At 40.5% G+C, this 17,428-nt stretch overlaps 1 long non-coding RNA gene across 1 annotated transcript in view; it reads right to left on the bottom strand.

Moving 5' to 3' along the window:
* LOC124134783 overlaps positions 1 to 16,710 on the bottom strand; it is a 63,009-nt gene extending 46,299 nt beyond the window's left edge. The window contains exon 1 of the long non-coding RNA XR_006861145.2: positions 16,278 to 16,710. This is a non-coding gene — a long non-coding RNA (uncharacterized LOC124134783). The remainder of the gene's footprint in view (positions 1 to 16,277) is intronic.
* Between the last annotated feature and the right edge of the window lie 718 nt (positions 16,711 to 17,428).

The following is a 17,428-nucleotide window of genomic DNA, read 5'->3' on the forward strand; positions in this document are numbered from 1 at the left end:
TTAGTTTTGTGTTCAATACATGGAACGTACGCGTGATTTGATTGATTAGACACCGGTTCCTTTTGTTCTAACACCTGATGAAAGGTTAGCATGTGTACATAGAATCGAAACAGAACATCGAAACATTTGAATTCCTCAACCAGCTCGCAATGTGTCCGGCAAGCAAAGTCACTCTGGAAGCGGGATCCGGTCGGACCTCCTCTGGTCACCCAGCCTGCGGTGTATCGGCTGCGTTATGTGTGATAATATGTTATTTCAATATTAATGTATAGTTACCGGAGGCACACCAGTGCTGTACTTATATGACAGAACCAGACATGTCCCGCAGAACTTCCAAAATCTTCATGTCCGAGAGAAGAATCCTCATCATGCATCAATCAATGTCATAATGAAGTAACAGAGTCACGCGTGCCGATTCAGTGGAATGGTAAAATCTTTGCATGTGGCACTATTTTAATAAGTATTCCTGTAGCCAGAGCATGGCATTATATACTATACCTAAACATTACCGACTGTAGCATAGTCGTTACACTATTGGCACTAGCTTATGATAATCTATTGGTCACAGGCCTACTGATGCAGGCAGTGGTGATAGTAGCCCTACTGTTGGTACTGGTAGGGTGTTAGTAGCCCTACTGTTGATACCGGCAGTGGTGTTAGTAGCCCTACTGTTGGTACTGGTAGTGTGTTAGTAGTCCTACTGTTGGTACTGGTAGTGTGATAGTAGTCCTTCTGTTGATACCGGCAGTGGTGATAGTAGCCCTACTGTTGGTACTGGTAGTGTGATAGTAGCCCTACTGTTGATACCGGCAGTTGTGTTAGTAGCCCTACTGTTGGTACTGGTAGTGTGTTAGTAGTCCTACTGTTGGTACTGGTAGTGTGATAGTAGTCCTTCTGTTGATACAGGCAGTGGTGATAGTAGCCCTACTGTTGGTACTGGTAGTGTGATAGTAGTCCTACTGTTCATACTGGCAGTGGTGATAGTAGTCCTACTGTTGGTATTGGTAGTGGTGATAGTAGTCCTTATGTTGGTACTGGAAGTGGTGATAGAAGCCCTACTGTTGGTATTGGTAGTGGTGATAGTAGCCCTACTGTTCATACTGGCAGTGGTGATAGTTGCCCTGATGATACCGGCAGTGGTTATAGTAGTCCGACTGTTGATACCGGCATTGGTGATAGTATCCCTACTGTTGGTACTGGTAGTGGTGATAGTAGTCCTTCTGTTGACACCGGCATTGGTGATACTTGCCCTACTGTTGGTGGTACTGGCAATGGTGATAGTAGTCCTACTGTTGGTATGGCAGTGGTGATAGTAGCCCTACTGTTGGTACTGGAAGTGATGATAGTAGCCCTACTGTTCATACTGGTAGTGGTGATAGTAGCCCTACTGTTCATACTGGCAGTGGTGATAGTAGTCCTTCTGTTGGTACTGGCAATGGTGATAGCAGCCCTACTGTTTATACTGGCAGTGGTGATAAGTAGCCCTACTGTTGATACTGGCAGTGGTAATAGTAGCCCTACTGTTCATACTGGTTGTGGTGATAGTAGCCCTACTGTTGATACTGGCAGTGGTGATAGTAGTCCTACTGTTCATACTGGTAGTGGTGATAGTAGCCCTACTGTTCATACTGGTAGTGGTGATAGTAGCCCTACTGTTGATACTGGCAGTGGTGATAATAGCCCTACTGTTCATACTGGTTGTGGTGATAGTAGCCCTACTGTTGATACTGGCAGTGGTGATAGTAGTCCTACTGTTCATACTGGTAGTGGTGATAGTAGCCCTACTGTTCATACTGGTAGTGGTGATAGTAGCCCTACTGTTGATACTGGCAGTGGTGATAGTAGCCCTACTGTTCATACTGGTAGTGGTGATAGTAGCCCTACTGTTCATACTGGAAGTGGTGATAGTAGCCCTGCTGTTGATAGTGGTGATAATATCAGCAAAATAGTTTTCAAAGCAGAGGTAAACATAACTCACTCCCTAACCAACGCTTTACACACTTGCGCTCTCCTGGAACTGACTTGTGTGTGTTCATCTGTTTTGAATATGTTATTGAAGTTACATGTTCGTCCGGGGCACGTGTGGCCCAGTCGTCTAAGGCGCCGCAATTCGCTGTGCAGAGTTGCGTCCCTTGGGCACGCTAGAAACCTATGATTGTGGGTTCGAATCCCGGTTCGCCCCGATTATGTTTCTAGGTTTGTCAGCACCATACCCGTGCTCGTGGGTTTTACCAAAGTGGTAAACGTCTGAGACCTGCATCACTTCTGGCTTTCCTCCCACATTAAGCTGACACGCCGTGATATGACAGGAATAATGTTAAAAGCGGCGTTAAACCCAACTCACTCACTCACTCACTACATGTTCGTCCAGGAATGTATTTTGCTGGAATATTGCTAAAAGCAGCAAAAAACCATACTCACTCAGACTATATTATAACTTACAAAGGAAAAGCACGAATTTGTATCACTTACGATGACTGTTGAGTACCAAATACAAAACTGACACCAATTCATTAATTGGAAATTAGAAATCCAAATATCAAAGAAATGATATTTCAATGAATGTCAATTCTCTCGATTTCCACTTGACTTGTAATAGCATAAGTGAATCGTCACGTTCATCGATAATTGTCATTCAAAATGTCAATTACGCGTAAATTATTCCGTTTTCTTATTTTGGGCATACTCCGTACAACGTGACGGACAACATCATACGGATTTCGAACTGACTAAAGACTTCATTAGGAACACCATAGGTACTCAAAATACTTCATACCGAAAAAACGTTAAGAAAGGCAAATGAACGGTTCTATTTATACAAATCTCCTGTTTGTCAGATGACATCGTTTTTGTACCCTTATAAGAGGAGTGGCATCATGGAGTTACGATCTTGTCCGCAGTGTCTTACAAATATCTTCAAGTGGCCTTTACTTTAAAAAAATAACCAACAGGACCGAAGAACTGAAGATGTGGCTATTTGTGAATGCACACTAACCGTCAGTTTGACGTGGAAATGTTACTATTCCTGATTAGATCTTTGCTTGGGATCACTATACAAGTTAGCGCTCTGCCACCTGAGGTGGAGCCTTGACACAGTGAGAAAGTGCAACGTGACCCAACACAGATATGCGACGTTTGTATAGATGTATAAAGAGATGGCATATATATGTGGTTGCCAAGCGACAAAAAAAAAGAAACAGGTCAAGGTATTATATTGTCATAAGACAGACTACCGAGCTAAGGAACGTACACGCTATTACACTGGGTTTGACCAAAAACGTGCAAAGGTTATCAAAACGTTATTAGGCTGAAAACAGTGACTGTGAAACGCGTGACAAATAGATCACTATCGAATTTCTTGTTTGTTTCAATTTTATCCACCATCAATCTTGAGCGTGTTCTTACTTTTGTCTGACAGTTTAATTCAATTTGCGTGTAATGTACATCAACAAGCCTTTTAAAAAATAACCGGTTTATCAATCCCCTGTTTAATGAACGACTAGTTTTCGTATTTTAATAACCATTACTTAGATTAGGAACATCTTGGTTCTTTTGACATGATCTATTGCGATTTTTATATTTCTAATGAGGACTCATTTTCATATGAAAAAATAATGTAGTTTGACGTTTTTTAAGTTTGCGTAATGTACAATAATTTCAGGTAATGACTTACTAGTCTAGTTAGTTTATCATGCACGAACAGGTACGTAACATACTATAGTACTAGTGATCCTGTTTCAAGATTACATTGACTTTAACAGAAAGTTTACTAACAGTCTTTGATGTGTCTGTACACCGTTAACCCTTTTAACTGTTTTTTGGTATTGTTTTCTGATATCTTCCAAATGTATTCACAGACTTATTCAGAATGAACCTCGTTAGCATGGTTAGTAGATCGTGAAGAGGACGTTTTCAAACGGAAAACGCAAGTTCAAAGCGGTAACTTCAATCTCTTCTCGGAGTAATTACGGACAAGCGTATCAATTCACATGTCAAGAGTGGCAGTAACCAAGGTATCCCCAGTCTACTTTATGTCATGTCATGTTTCAGATAAGTAAACTGACCGTGAACTACTGCATCAACGGACTCAAATATGTTGCTTTTGAAAGCACAAAATCTTGAAAAGAGAACTTCGCCATAATGCGATTGAACGACGCAGCTGGTGCGCGTCATTGAATAGCCCTCGACATCGACGCGACTGAAGGAGACTTATCAAGGTTGCACTACCTGCATGATGTCATCTCTGAGTTTAATGATACAAGACAGTGGTAAGTGGTTAATGTGACCTTTACAATCGTAGTACAACGAGTGAGTGAGTTAATATTTAGCGTCACATCGGCAGTGTTTCAGCCTTGTCGTGACGAGAAGTTAAACATTAATAATACATATATTTAGACCAAAAAGTAAAACCTGTCATCGATGGACAGTACAATAACTAGAATATCACAGATTCGATTTAAAACTGGATTAGTACATTTAAAAGAAGAAAGTAATGCCAACAACACAATGTATGGGCTGAATATAGTCAGTAACTAATGGGAGATTACCATGGTGTACAACGAGCAAGGGGAACACTTATATATTGCGGGCCATATGAGATAGCGTAGTGGTTAAAGCGTTCGCTCGTCACGCCGAAGGTCCGGGTTCGATTTCCCACATTGGTACAATGTGTGAAGCCCATTTCTGGTGTTCCCCTCCGTGATATTGCTGGAATTTTGCTACACTCGGCATAAATCGTTTCACTCACTCGCTGTATACATTGTGTATACGTTATGGTGGGCGTAAACACCCTACACGTTATCATAAAATGACTGCATGAAACCTGTGATGAATTGTAACACCGTCGACGCTTTTTTAGTGGCAATTCTGAGACTGAGAAAAGCATCTAATTAGTTTTTCTACCTATGCGACAAGTGTGACCACACACTGTGATTTGATTTGTTTGTTGTTAAACGCCGCACGTAATATTTCAGCTATATGACGGCGATCTGTATAAATAACCGATTCTGAACCAGACAATCTAGTGATTGATGTCATGAGCATCGATCCACGCAATTGAGATACGATGACATGCATCAACCAAGTCAGCGAGCCTGACCGATCCCGTTACTCACCTCTTAAGACAAGCAAAGTTGTCTTTTACGGCAATAATGAGTTGCTGAAGACCTATTCCACCCCGGATCTTCACGGGTCTGACCACTTACTACACAGTGACTACTTATATAACATTTATACAAAACCACGCGGTGACATTGCAACTCAACGAATACATGCATAGTCAGTGTACAGCGCACAGGTCACAAATCAGGCGAAGTTAAGCAACGTTGTTTGTTGTTACCGTAAGCAGCGATCCAAGCAACGTTGGCGGCGGAGAGTAGTGTCATGGGTGACAATGTTCGGGCGCTTGACGCCTGTGATAACCCAGGGCTTCGGTACAGCCTCACACAATGTTACATGTGGTGTCTCCTTAGGGAAGGGGGGCACGGGTGGCCCAGTCGTCTAAGGCGCCGCGATTCGCTGTGCAGAGTTGCATCCCTTGGGCACGCCAGAAACCTATGATTGTGGGTTCGAATCCCGGTTCGCCCCGATTATGTTTCTAGGTTTGTCAGCACCATACCCGTGCTCGTGGGTTTCACCGAAGTGGTAAACGTCTGAGACCTGCATCATTTCGGGCTTTCCTCCTACATTAAGCTGACACGCCGCGATATAACTGGAATAATGTTAAAAGCGGCGTTAAACCCAACTCACTCACTCACTCCTTAGGGAAGGGAAATATTCCTCTGTTCGTCAAGCAGTGAATGGGTACCCAGAAGGACGAGATTGTATTCTGACTGTTAACCTTCTCGCGCCACCATCTATACATGCCCTGTTAAATATTGAGAAATATGAATATGTTTCTGCGTCAGACATAATATGCACTTTTGACTGTATGAAACACTCTCATACTTGCCCTGGCAATGTAGTGATGACATGTGTCTGAACATGCTGAAATGTAATATCCTTCTGAAATGAAGGAAAAAAGAAAATCTTCAACCTCCTTACAGGCAGCCTTGGTTGTATACTCCCCATGGACTTTCTACTGACACGATTCTCGTAATCCGGTGTCAGGTGATGATAAATACAAGACGCAGTGTCGATCCAATTAAAGTATCTACTTATCCGGGTTTGTTTTCTCGTTATTGGGTTTCGACTTAATAAGATAAACGACTAACGTGATTTTATCATTGATACGAATCCAGGGGTAATTTCCATCCACAACTCTTCCGTGTTCATTTAGGCCTTATTTACTGCAACGCGAAAGACAGTATACACGTGGAAATTGGATTTGACTGAAATATTCAAAACGTTACTAGGCAACATATAACAGTTGCAAACTTTATCTGAAGAGGAAACTATACAACGTAACGAATTTATACTGCAGTGTCAGTAGTATCGTTTGTTAATTTAACAGCCAGTCCCTCTGGAAATAAAGCTGAAACATGTAGAACAACCCGTGTCGTGTTATTATTTTACATATGTGCTACACCAGTCAATCTCACCACTTATATATATCCAAAGCACCAAAGTTCAATCATATGTTAAATTGTATGACTTCGCATTGTTCTCTATGTCGTGAAGCTTCACATATATCTATATACATCTTACAGCCAATGTGTAAAATTAGACAAAGTTTAAATTACAATGTACAAGACGCCAAAATATTTCAGTCATTTTACCATTTTTTCCCGTGAGATTTACTAACAGTTATTAGGAATTTCAAACGGGATTAAAAACACCACGAAAGACTAATTACGCTAGGATTAGAAGCCAATTAATTGATAAAAATATACATTGACTTTCGTTTTCTTTGTATCCTAGCATTTTCACTAGGTGATGAAATAGAGCATAAAATGTTTTGGAATTCGTTGTCAGAATATAATAAATGGAAAAATAATTGTCAAATGACTGAAATATTTTGGCTATTGGTATATTGCCTAAGTGAAAATGTCAGTCATTGTACTCATTGACTGTAACATTCATAAGACATGCTACGAGTATAATAAATCTATTGAATGTGTCGCTAGTTTCATCGACTCATGATTAACAAAGACACAAAGACATTTTGTTTCCATCCTCGATTATGTGTATGATATCTCCATCCTATTATGATAAATACCCAGGACCAATTCGGCACCTCAACTTCGTTCATGAAATGACGTCATGATATTCATCTGTCTTATCAGAACCATTTGCAGTATATGTATGTTCTCGTGTCCATGTGTGTATTTGGTTTTAGCGTCGAATATTTCGTTTCAGAGCCAATACGAATCTGTGGTGGCGAATATTATGCAATGAATTATCAAGGATGGTTCAGTTCAGGACGTTAGTAAGCCCATTTGATAATAGACTACAACTCCTGATCATGAGTGGAAAGGATCACATCGTGTATCCAGATCACGGCCTGATGCAGCATATCCCAAAGGGGTAGAATAGGTCTTCAGCAACCCATGCTTGGTTTCAGCCAGGAAACTGCGCACCAAGCAGATGAAGACCGTATACACTTGGACATTGGATTTGACTCAAACGCGGGACAGATCTAGACCCGTGAAGATCCGGGGTCTTCAGCAACCCATGCTTGCCGTAAAATGCGACTATGCTTGTCGTAAGAGGCGACTAACGGGATCGGGAGGTCAGGCTCGTATCCCAATTGCGTGGATCGATGCTCATGATATCAATCACTGGATTATCTGGTCCAGACTCGATTTTTTACGGACTGCTGTCATATAGCTGGAATGTTGCTGAGTGCGGCGTTAAACAACAAACACACACACACACACACACACACACACACACACACACACACACACACACACACACACACACACACACACAACGTATATCGTTCAAGTCCTAGTCCTAGTCCATGTGCCAAAGTACGTGGAAATGGCACATGCAAACTTATGCAGATGTATTTGAAATCAGTAAGTATATGAACGAGTTATTAGTGTCTCATGCTAAATTGCAACGACCGTTAGTATTTTGGTTTCTAATATCCCTTTACCTTCCACGAATATCGCACACAGAATATAGTATGAGACAATGCTTTTCAGTGCCGATACCTGGTCAAAGACGCAATATATTTAATCTCACCCGAGTGTCTTTTGGTATCAAATAAATCAACACGAGTTGATAAAAGTGGCAAAACTCCGATGCTTGCCGAGGAGTTTTTAACACTTTTATCAACGAGTATTGATATATGTGGTATCAAAGGACACGAGGGTGAGATTTTATTTATCATAAAACATTATTCTTCCAACTTTTTCAGTTTGTAGACAGTAATAAGCAGTGTCTTAAGTGTGAAAAGTACTGCTAATAGCTTCAGTAGCAGAGCCATTAGTGATGTAATTTGATTGTGACGTCATGGTAACCAATGACATCACAATGGTCTGCAAAGCATTGTGATGCAATTTCATTGCAGCGATATCTACACTGTAGATATCGCTCGATCTCACCCAAGCGATATCTCCTGTGGGAGCCAGTTTTGGATGATAAATATACATTATCTGGCGCAAAACTATTTGAAGCCGATAAATCTTTAAGACTTACGGGATAATATTGTGCGCTCGAATGTTTATATAACACCATCAACGGTTTTTGTATTCATGGTATTCGGATACCGGAATGATTGATTTGTGTCCCTTTGGCCTTTACATTGTCATTGCGGCTATTCCTACTTGCCAATGCCTTGGACAATTTGGGAACGATGTACAAAAAACAAATATAATGGATAAACAAAAATGCCCTTAATCGTCGCCAGATGATATTTATATACACCGAACGTTAAAATAAAAGCCTTCTAAGTGTGTAGGTGCTTATAGCGTGTACCGAGGTACTTTGACTATGGACTGACGCCGAGGTAGCTTTGTGCTCTGTTGGTAATGTAAACTGTGGTAATCCTTTCAATTAGTGTTTTTGTTAGGAACGTTTACTTCGGTTTTTGTAACAAGGAAGGTAATGAGTGTGAATGGCTTACCTGTCATGAATTAGGATTTAGTTCGTATGACGGACATGGCATGGTTGTTTGCAGCGGCGAGCAGATAATCCACTAGGCACCAACGTCAGTTAATATTATGCATGGGATTGAATGACATGACACATTCTAGAACCCTTCTCCTTAAATGTCAATATTTTAGAATTAGTCGAGTTTCACTTAATTAAATACATGACTAAATAATGGCAGACAAGCATACAGTCATGCACTGAACAACATCACTAATGTGGAGATACATACTGAACATCGCACAGGAACACGTTCATATTAAACATGATATTTTGCAGGTAATGCGAGGCACATAAACGGTATCATGCTTTGGGTGCATTGGATACTGTATCAGAATCAGATTTTGACTGAATCAAAAATATTCAATATAAGGACAATGTAACAACAGCCATACCCTCATGGGTCACGCTATCAAACAATTATTAATTCATTTAATGAGCTTAATGAGCATGTCTGGTGTTTTCAAAGTCTTCCAATTTTGTTGTCGTATATGTGTCCACTAGCTGGTTAAAAGTGAATGTCATTTACACTCCTTGATGAGGTTAACTGGACATGGCTTATTGCTTCGGAATCTCAGGGGAAATCTGCTCGCGTAGTTAGGCGATTGAGAATAGACATCTTGTTCCACCTTAATGGACATCACTTGGTCCATGTTTTGTCGAATTACTGATGAACACAATGATAGAACGACCATGCTCGAGTGTTTTGATGTTCTACTGTCGCCAACTGAGATAATTTCTTTAACATAATGATACGATGGAGGACTAATCAAGTTGGTCTAGGGTAATTATGTTCTCCAAAATCAAAGTCAGTTGATCACAGAACTTGTACGCTCAGAGACTGAGCGCAATTCTTAATGACACCTTATTGTTCATGGCTACTGTATCCCGCCGTGTCAGCCTTTCTCCTCAGAAGATCCTATGGATTTACGGTCCGTGGTAAACTACTGTAAACCGTGTCCCGGAGCACTTCTGCTCCTCAATGGTTCTATTCATTATTGGAAAAGAAGAGATTACAAGGAGGCGACATTACCTTGGCGAAACATGAATGGAAAACTCATCGATAACCGGCATTGTTCTTTGTCGCTTGACATGTTTTTCATCTTTGATAACACGTTTATGTTCGTTATATGCGGACACGAGCATGTTTCCTCCCTCTCTCTCTCTCTCTCTCTCTCTCTCTCTCTCTCTCTCTCTCTCTCTCTCTCTCTCTCTCTCACTCTCAATCATAAAAACCTTTTCCATAATCATATTAATTATAAGAAATCTCTGCTAACAGCAAAGTCCATTTCACGATTACGACTACATCGTGAGCATCTGTTTATGAATCACTATCAAATAGTCATGATGTCAGGTGTTTGCGAAGAGTTGAGCGTATCATGCTCCAGTGGTGTCACCCGTCACAAACGCATTCAAAGGCAAGTGAATTCTTCACTTGAAAAATATAATCACGAGTACATATGGTACAATAAAAAATGGGGAATATCATCTGACATAATTTCTGTCACTGAAATAATCCCATAGTGAGTCCGTGGCAGAATTGAAATAGTGCGTAATGTTGGTCATATGTGAGATCGTGGATAAATCTTGTTAAATGCCACTCTGACCAGCATAGCAGTAATTGTTACATCACGCAGTGCCAGCTTGATGTGGAAAGCCCGAAGTGATGCAGGTCTTAGACGTTTCACCACAAGGTATATCAATTCATGTTTATACACGAAACATGAGTAAAACTGCAGAATAATAGGATGTGTTTTCCGTCAGATGCAATATCAAGTTCCTATTGGACCAGCCAGCGTATGTGAACATTGCATGTATTGAAAACATTAGAAGGATTATCGTCTTGTTTTTTTCAATCATGGTATTGACAATACTCACGTAAATACGCTTTAGGAGATTATTGTGTTCCGCCGGTGTGTGTTTTGTATGCAATCAAAATGCAATGAATCAGAAGCTTTGGAAATGCATCCATAAAGATGATGTTTTAAGTTTTTGATTCTTTGCATTTATAGCTTCTTTGTTTTCAGCACCGGAAAGTGCGTCAGTGGTCTGAGGCGGCCCCGCTGTACACATGCTGCCTCTAATTACCAGATTCTACAAGTGTTGGTCTTTATATCAGCTTAATCCCGAAGATGACCCTTGGCTGCTCAGAACTAATTGCGTTCTCCCTTGTTTTATAATGAGTTGTAACCATCTATTCCCTGCCTCACCCTGGCCCCGTGAGGATACTGAAATTCTGTTTTAACGGTTGACGAGCAACTGTTTTGCTTGATCTGTCTGAGCTAAGCCATGTTAAAAGATAAGGATGGAGTTCAACACGTGGCAGAGGCTTTATATAACATTTTGAGACATGATCGTTTGTGACCCAAATAAAAAAACAAAGTCGGACACATGTCGCTATCACGTTTCTGAGTATTAACCTTTTGTGTAAACTGCTTTTTTAACAGGAAACCAATTAATCCTATATCGTCAAGGAAATATTATGGGTTCGGTGTTACATATCTAATCACAAACATCAGTTTGGAACATGTCTTATATTAACAGTATGTCGTTAAGAACGATAGTTTTCGTAAGTAATCAACAATGGCAATGTTTTTGTAGAGAATTGTAAAATGGAATTTGGAAACTAATACGCTTTTATGTTTCCAGCTCTGATTACTTCCTAATTAATTTCCATGATCAGTTAAACAGAAAAAAACATGTGAGTGAGCGGGTGAATACGATTTTAATCCGGGTTTAGCAATATTCCAGCAATATCACCGCGGGAAACACAAGAAATGGGCTTCACACATTTGTACCCATGTTGGAAATCGAACCCGGGCCTTCGGCGTGACGAGCGAACGCTTTAACCACTAGGCTACCCCACCACCCCACTTGATTAGTACATTCGGGTCAAGGTGAATACAACCATTCTAACAAGGATCATTGCAGGTGAAAATGGAACATCTTGCATTATTAGGGAACCACTGTGATACAGGAACGTCACTAGAGACCATTTCCACTGCCATAACCTATCATTAGATCCATACTGCTCAGTACATGTATATGCAGTTATATAAGCACTTGGCCAGGTAATATCAGTATATTAAACTCTCGGCAAGGTAATATCCGTATATGAACATTCGGGCAGGAAATATTCGTATATAAACAGCCAATCACTCCTACCAAACTTGGAGGAGCACAATTTGTTCTCGCAACAAAAGCATTATATTATCACTATATTAACACTGTATACATATACAATTATATATCTCCTCTTGCAGGCAAAGTTTGTGACGACAGACATCATCTTTTTTATTAACACAGGCGTATTGAACAACATACTGAGAGTTATCATGGCGCACGTTGTGGACATTTTATCATTCCGCCCGTGGATGTGTATGGCCGAACATATTTAAACATCAGTAAGGATACGATGTATCGATGAACAACTGCTTTATTACAATTAGGAGCGACGTTTCAGTGTAGGTTCTTACACCGTTATCAAGTGATGTAACAGTTATACCCTACACCGAAACGTCGTTCCCAATTGTAGGTTTGGTTTGGTTTGTTGTTTAACGCCGCACTCAGCAATATTCCAGCTATATGAAGGCGGTCTGTAAATAATCGAGTCTGGACCAGACAATCCAGTGATTAATATCATGAGCATCGAGCCACGCAATTGGGATCGATGACATGCATCAACCAAGTCAGTGAGCCTGACCACCAGATCCCTTTAGTCGCCTTTTACGGCAAGCATGGGTTGCTGAAGACCTATTCTATCCCGGAATCTCCCAATTGTAATAAAGAAGTTGGAGTACTAAGTAAGGATAAAATATATGGATGAACAACTTCTTTATCCCAATTGTAATAAAGAAGTTGTTCATCTATATAATAAATTATTTTATCCTCACTTAGTACTCCAACTTCTAAATGCCTCTCAATGAAGATATTAAAACATCGCGTGGACAGACCAAGGGCGAATGAACTGGATTCATTGTCAAAATGTATAATCTGTAATATTATTCATTTTATGTAATGACAACATACTTGACTCTCTTGCGATGTTGATTTTTCTATTTGGAAATGTGCGTATTCTCAAAATACGTTACTGTACCATTGGTAGGGGCCATGAAGATAAATCAAGATTTGATTTGTTACATCCATGATGAAAGTTGGTATGTTCGTCCTGTGGTATTGAAGTAGGACAATGGGTCTAATGTAATATTATCGACAGGGTTGTCGGTACGAAAAGAACTCTTGTTCGTATTCTGTATAAACAGAACGCGACAAACACCCTTTCCATATCCATATGAAATCTCTACTTAAAGGAGAGTCCATTGTACGATTCCGTTTTTATCACAAGCATGTGGTTATAATCGATATTGGGTAATATTCTTTGGCGTTGACGATTTATTATGACTCACTATCAATAGTGTTACCCACCCATATCCAATCGCGGTGCCTTGGACGACTGGGACTCTCGTTCACCCAGATACATAATATAATACAATACTACGCTAAAGGAATGATTCCGATTATTGGCGTTCCCTTATTTTCTTCCATCAGTATATATCTACATATCGAATAGACCAGTTACTGTATTATAATAATTGAAAGTTTACTTAATAATGGACAACTCAAATATTGTTTATATTTACTTAGTCTGTTTACCACTAATTATTTCTGTAGTCCTTGTTTCCCCGCGGAGTCAAGTTTTATATGTATAAAAGTTTAAAGTGAAAAAATACACATATTAGCAGAATAAACTATTTATACATAAAAACTACCGAAATTGTCTTTCAAGTTCTAACCACGTTTCTTGCCCCGTGACATAACATGAAAGCAATGCTTAAGGCGTTGTTTGTTGCTGTAGGTTACAATATTTAGCACGAACAAAATAATCACAAAACATATATATAAATAGGATGTTTGGACATTCTGTAATGTATGCTAGTCTTAATTACCCTTATACCCATAATATAGAGTGGACGTAATCGCCGTGTGCTCCCAAAATGATTTCATACACTTCATTTGAAAAATGATCTATTGAATTTCATCAAGCTATGCCACAATCAACAGACAGCTGTATTGATTGTGGTATGAGACGTTCTCAGACCTCTTGACTGGTATCTCATTATCGTGTTAAAACAATGGGTGAAAGTGCCTCCGAGATGTAGGGAATGAGTCTGAAGTGGACACTGACATGAGCTATGTACTGTAAAGTGTGAAGTGATGTATGAAAGGATGATATGACCAGAAGAGCCACATCTGTCTCACACCTGCCACTCGCTCGTCCACACATTAGGAGCTCATGCCTCATGGGCATTCAAACTTGTATCTTTATCACAAGACCACAGACGTATGACATAAAACACTTTCGTAAATACATTTACGAATCACTGAAATGTCACAATACTGACATCAGGAACGCGCCCAATGTGAGTTAAGGCCATGTTCAAGGTTCATGTTGCCTTGGCCCATGTGGAGCACCGGTTGCCCAGTCGCTATGATGCGTTGCAATTCGCTGTTCAAAGTTGCGTACGTTAGTCGTTCCAGAAGTAACATTGGTTCGAATCCCGGTTACTCTTGCTTGTGTTTCTTGGTTAGTAGGCACCGTACCATTGCTCGTGCGATTTACCACAGCGACAGTCGTCAAATATCAGCATCACTTCGAGATTTCGTCCTACATGATGCTGCCACAAACGTCAGTAGTCGTGTTGAGCCTCACTCACACTGTCACTGGGGCCATCGTTAGTCACCCGTTCCCACCAACACACCCTCTTTCAATGAATATCTGTCGAGGTGTTACATTATACCCCATTACATATCCACGCGGGGAACTGTGGGTTGGAGTACGTTAGACATTGATGGTCGACACAAAGCAATTTGATAATCTTTGCAACAAAAGAATGACAGAAGCCATTGATAAACACATTTTACATGTACAGCAGAATTTGTAAACTAATGATTTACCCGTGAAGATCCGGGGTAGAATAGGTCTTCAGCAACCCATGCTTGCCGTAAAAGGCGACTATGCTTGTCGTAGGAGGCGACTAACGGGATCGGGTGGTCAGGCTCGCGGACTTGGTTGATGCATGTCATCGTATCCCAATTGCGTTGATCGATGCTCTTTATGTCAATCAGTGGATTGTCTAGTCCAGACTCGATTATTTACAGACCGCGGTCATATAGCTGTAATATTGCTGAGTGCGGCGTTAAACAACAAACAAACAAAAAACTATAGGCAACAATAGATTTTTTTCTCTACAATTTCAAAGCGACCAATGACCCATAATACCAAAGTGGGATGACTTATTAAATATAATACTACGCGATTCGTTGTCTAATAATTACACTTTGAGAATGTCTTTTAATATGACCTGATGCAAGAGCAGATGCGGATTTCTCTGATATAACCTTCAAGACATTCACCCCTTAGGAATTCCGGGTTAGAAGTGGTCCCCAGCAACCTATGCTGGTCGTTAGAGGCAACCAAATGGATCGGGTGGTCAGGTTACTTGCGTGTCACGACGGCAGGGATCGTTGCTCACAATATAGACAACTGGATGGTCTGGTCCTGACTCAATTATTTACAGGCCGTCATCGTATAGCTTGAATATTGATGATTGCGGCGTTAGTCAACAAACAAACAAACAGATAAACGTACAAACATTCAGCTTGTTCATCGGGTTCATTTCAATCAGAGGGGCAGGTGAAAATAATAAGACAGAAAAGATTGCATTGCTGATTTGCTCCAAACGAGAAGTATGACAGTTTATAGTGGTATAGAAAATGTACACAAAATAGACTTCAGTTCATTGGCAATATACATGTCTGTGTCCACGACACCATATGTGTTCTCCGCGGCTTCTGAAAACCCGTAAGCTTGGCTAGAAATCGTCATAGTATATTTTGTTTGGCACGTCAATACATTTTCGATTTTTTATGTCGGTCTGTTCTCACGATATGTTAGTTTTCACACTGATAAAAAATCCATTTTGAAATGTAATGTACATATAAACAATTATACAGGTAGCCAACAGACTTTGCAATAGGCATTACGGATAACGCGAAAAAAAATCCACTGCTTTAAGCAGGTAATGGTTATGTTTCTTCATCGTTCTTACACGGGTAGCTGAAAATGAAGACGGCAATTGCAGTCGGATAAAACTAAGTCAACGCAAAACAATGTTCTATTCATGAAATAAAAGCCCTTGTTTTAAAGTTATGCTTGCAACAAAACAGTACTAACGTACCTGTAAATGTCGTCTTGTCTGATATCCTGGCCTGTACACCGTCTCTAGGAATACCGGATTTGAACCCAGAAAGCAAGGAGAAACGTTGTAGTGAAACAACAGTAGGCAGACCAAACTTAGCAAAGCCTCTTTTGTGCCACTGGTGAGAAGATTTCTCCAGCTTAGTTATAGCCAACGTGAAGCGTGGGATGTCAGTTGATACCCTTCGCTCGATATGTTTCCGATGATAATCTGTAATGCTTGTTTGGGGGATGTAGTCAACATGAGCCACAGCGCGATGTGAGGTACGAATGTAAAGTGGTACTACGGCCACCTGTCACTGTATCCTGTTCGGCTTCCGTCGATCGATTGGCTGACTATAGTCCGTTAAAACTCAGATATCTAATTTACACTAAAGGTTGTGGTCAGGAGGTGGCTCGTCGCAGAGCATACGCGAATGGATGATGACATTGAGTACCAGAGTCTTTGTTAAACTAACAGCATGTAGGTGTAAAGGTTAGAGGACAAGGACCGGGTGTGTAATGGTTCACAAGGTTAATTAGTTACGGTCCGAGGCGCCTGCGACTTTGCAATGAAAACCATTGCAATGATTCAACACCTGAGAATATGATCGATTCAAATTAACCACGGCCAGCATTCACAGAACCTTGGCAACTAAGATGTTTAAAGAACATTGTTCTGTCAAGATCATCTGCCAGAACATTGTGTGAGTAGCCCTCATGTAAGGCACATGGTATGTGTCCTGGAGCTTTTCACACGGGCACCTCGCTCTTTGCCATCTCGGGCTATATGAGCCTCAGGAAAGTATATATAAAATCTATATAATATTCATATTGGACAGGCTTGAGCACACTAATCAATCACCGAAGTATTACGTGCCCATTCAGTTATGAGCAAACGTTGGCCTGATGATGAGAACTCGTTTCGTTTAACGAAACGCTACCAAATCAAACGTACGTTGAATGAATAGCAGAACATCCCAAGTAAGACACAAATATCCCCATTCATCTACGGACAGTTTTGATGTCACTAATTATTTACTGTTGATCCCATGTTTTCTACATCATTCGCTGGCCTTCGGTGTGGGTTCGAAACCCGCTGGCGAAACACGTTTCATCAAATTGTTCATTCATTAAAATCTTTTACAGGAA

Source organism: Haliotis rufescens, unplaced genomic scaffold, assembly GCF_023055435.1.
Source record: "Haliotis rufescens isolate VD_foot unplaced genomic scaffold, xgHalRufe1.0.p SCAF_16, whole genome shotgun sequence".
Classification (NCBI taxonomy): domain Eukaryota; kingdom Metazoa; phylum Mollusca; class Gastropoda; order Lepetellida; family Haliotidae; genus Haliotis; species Haliotis rufescens.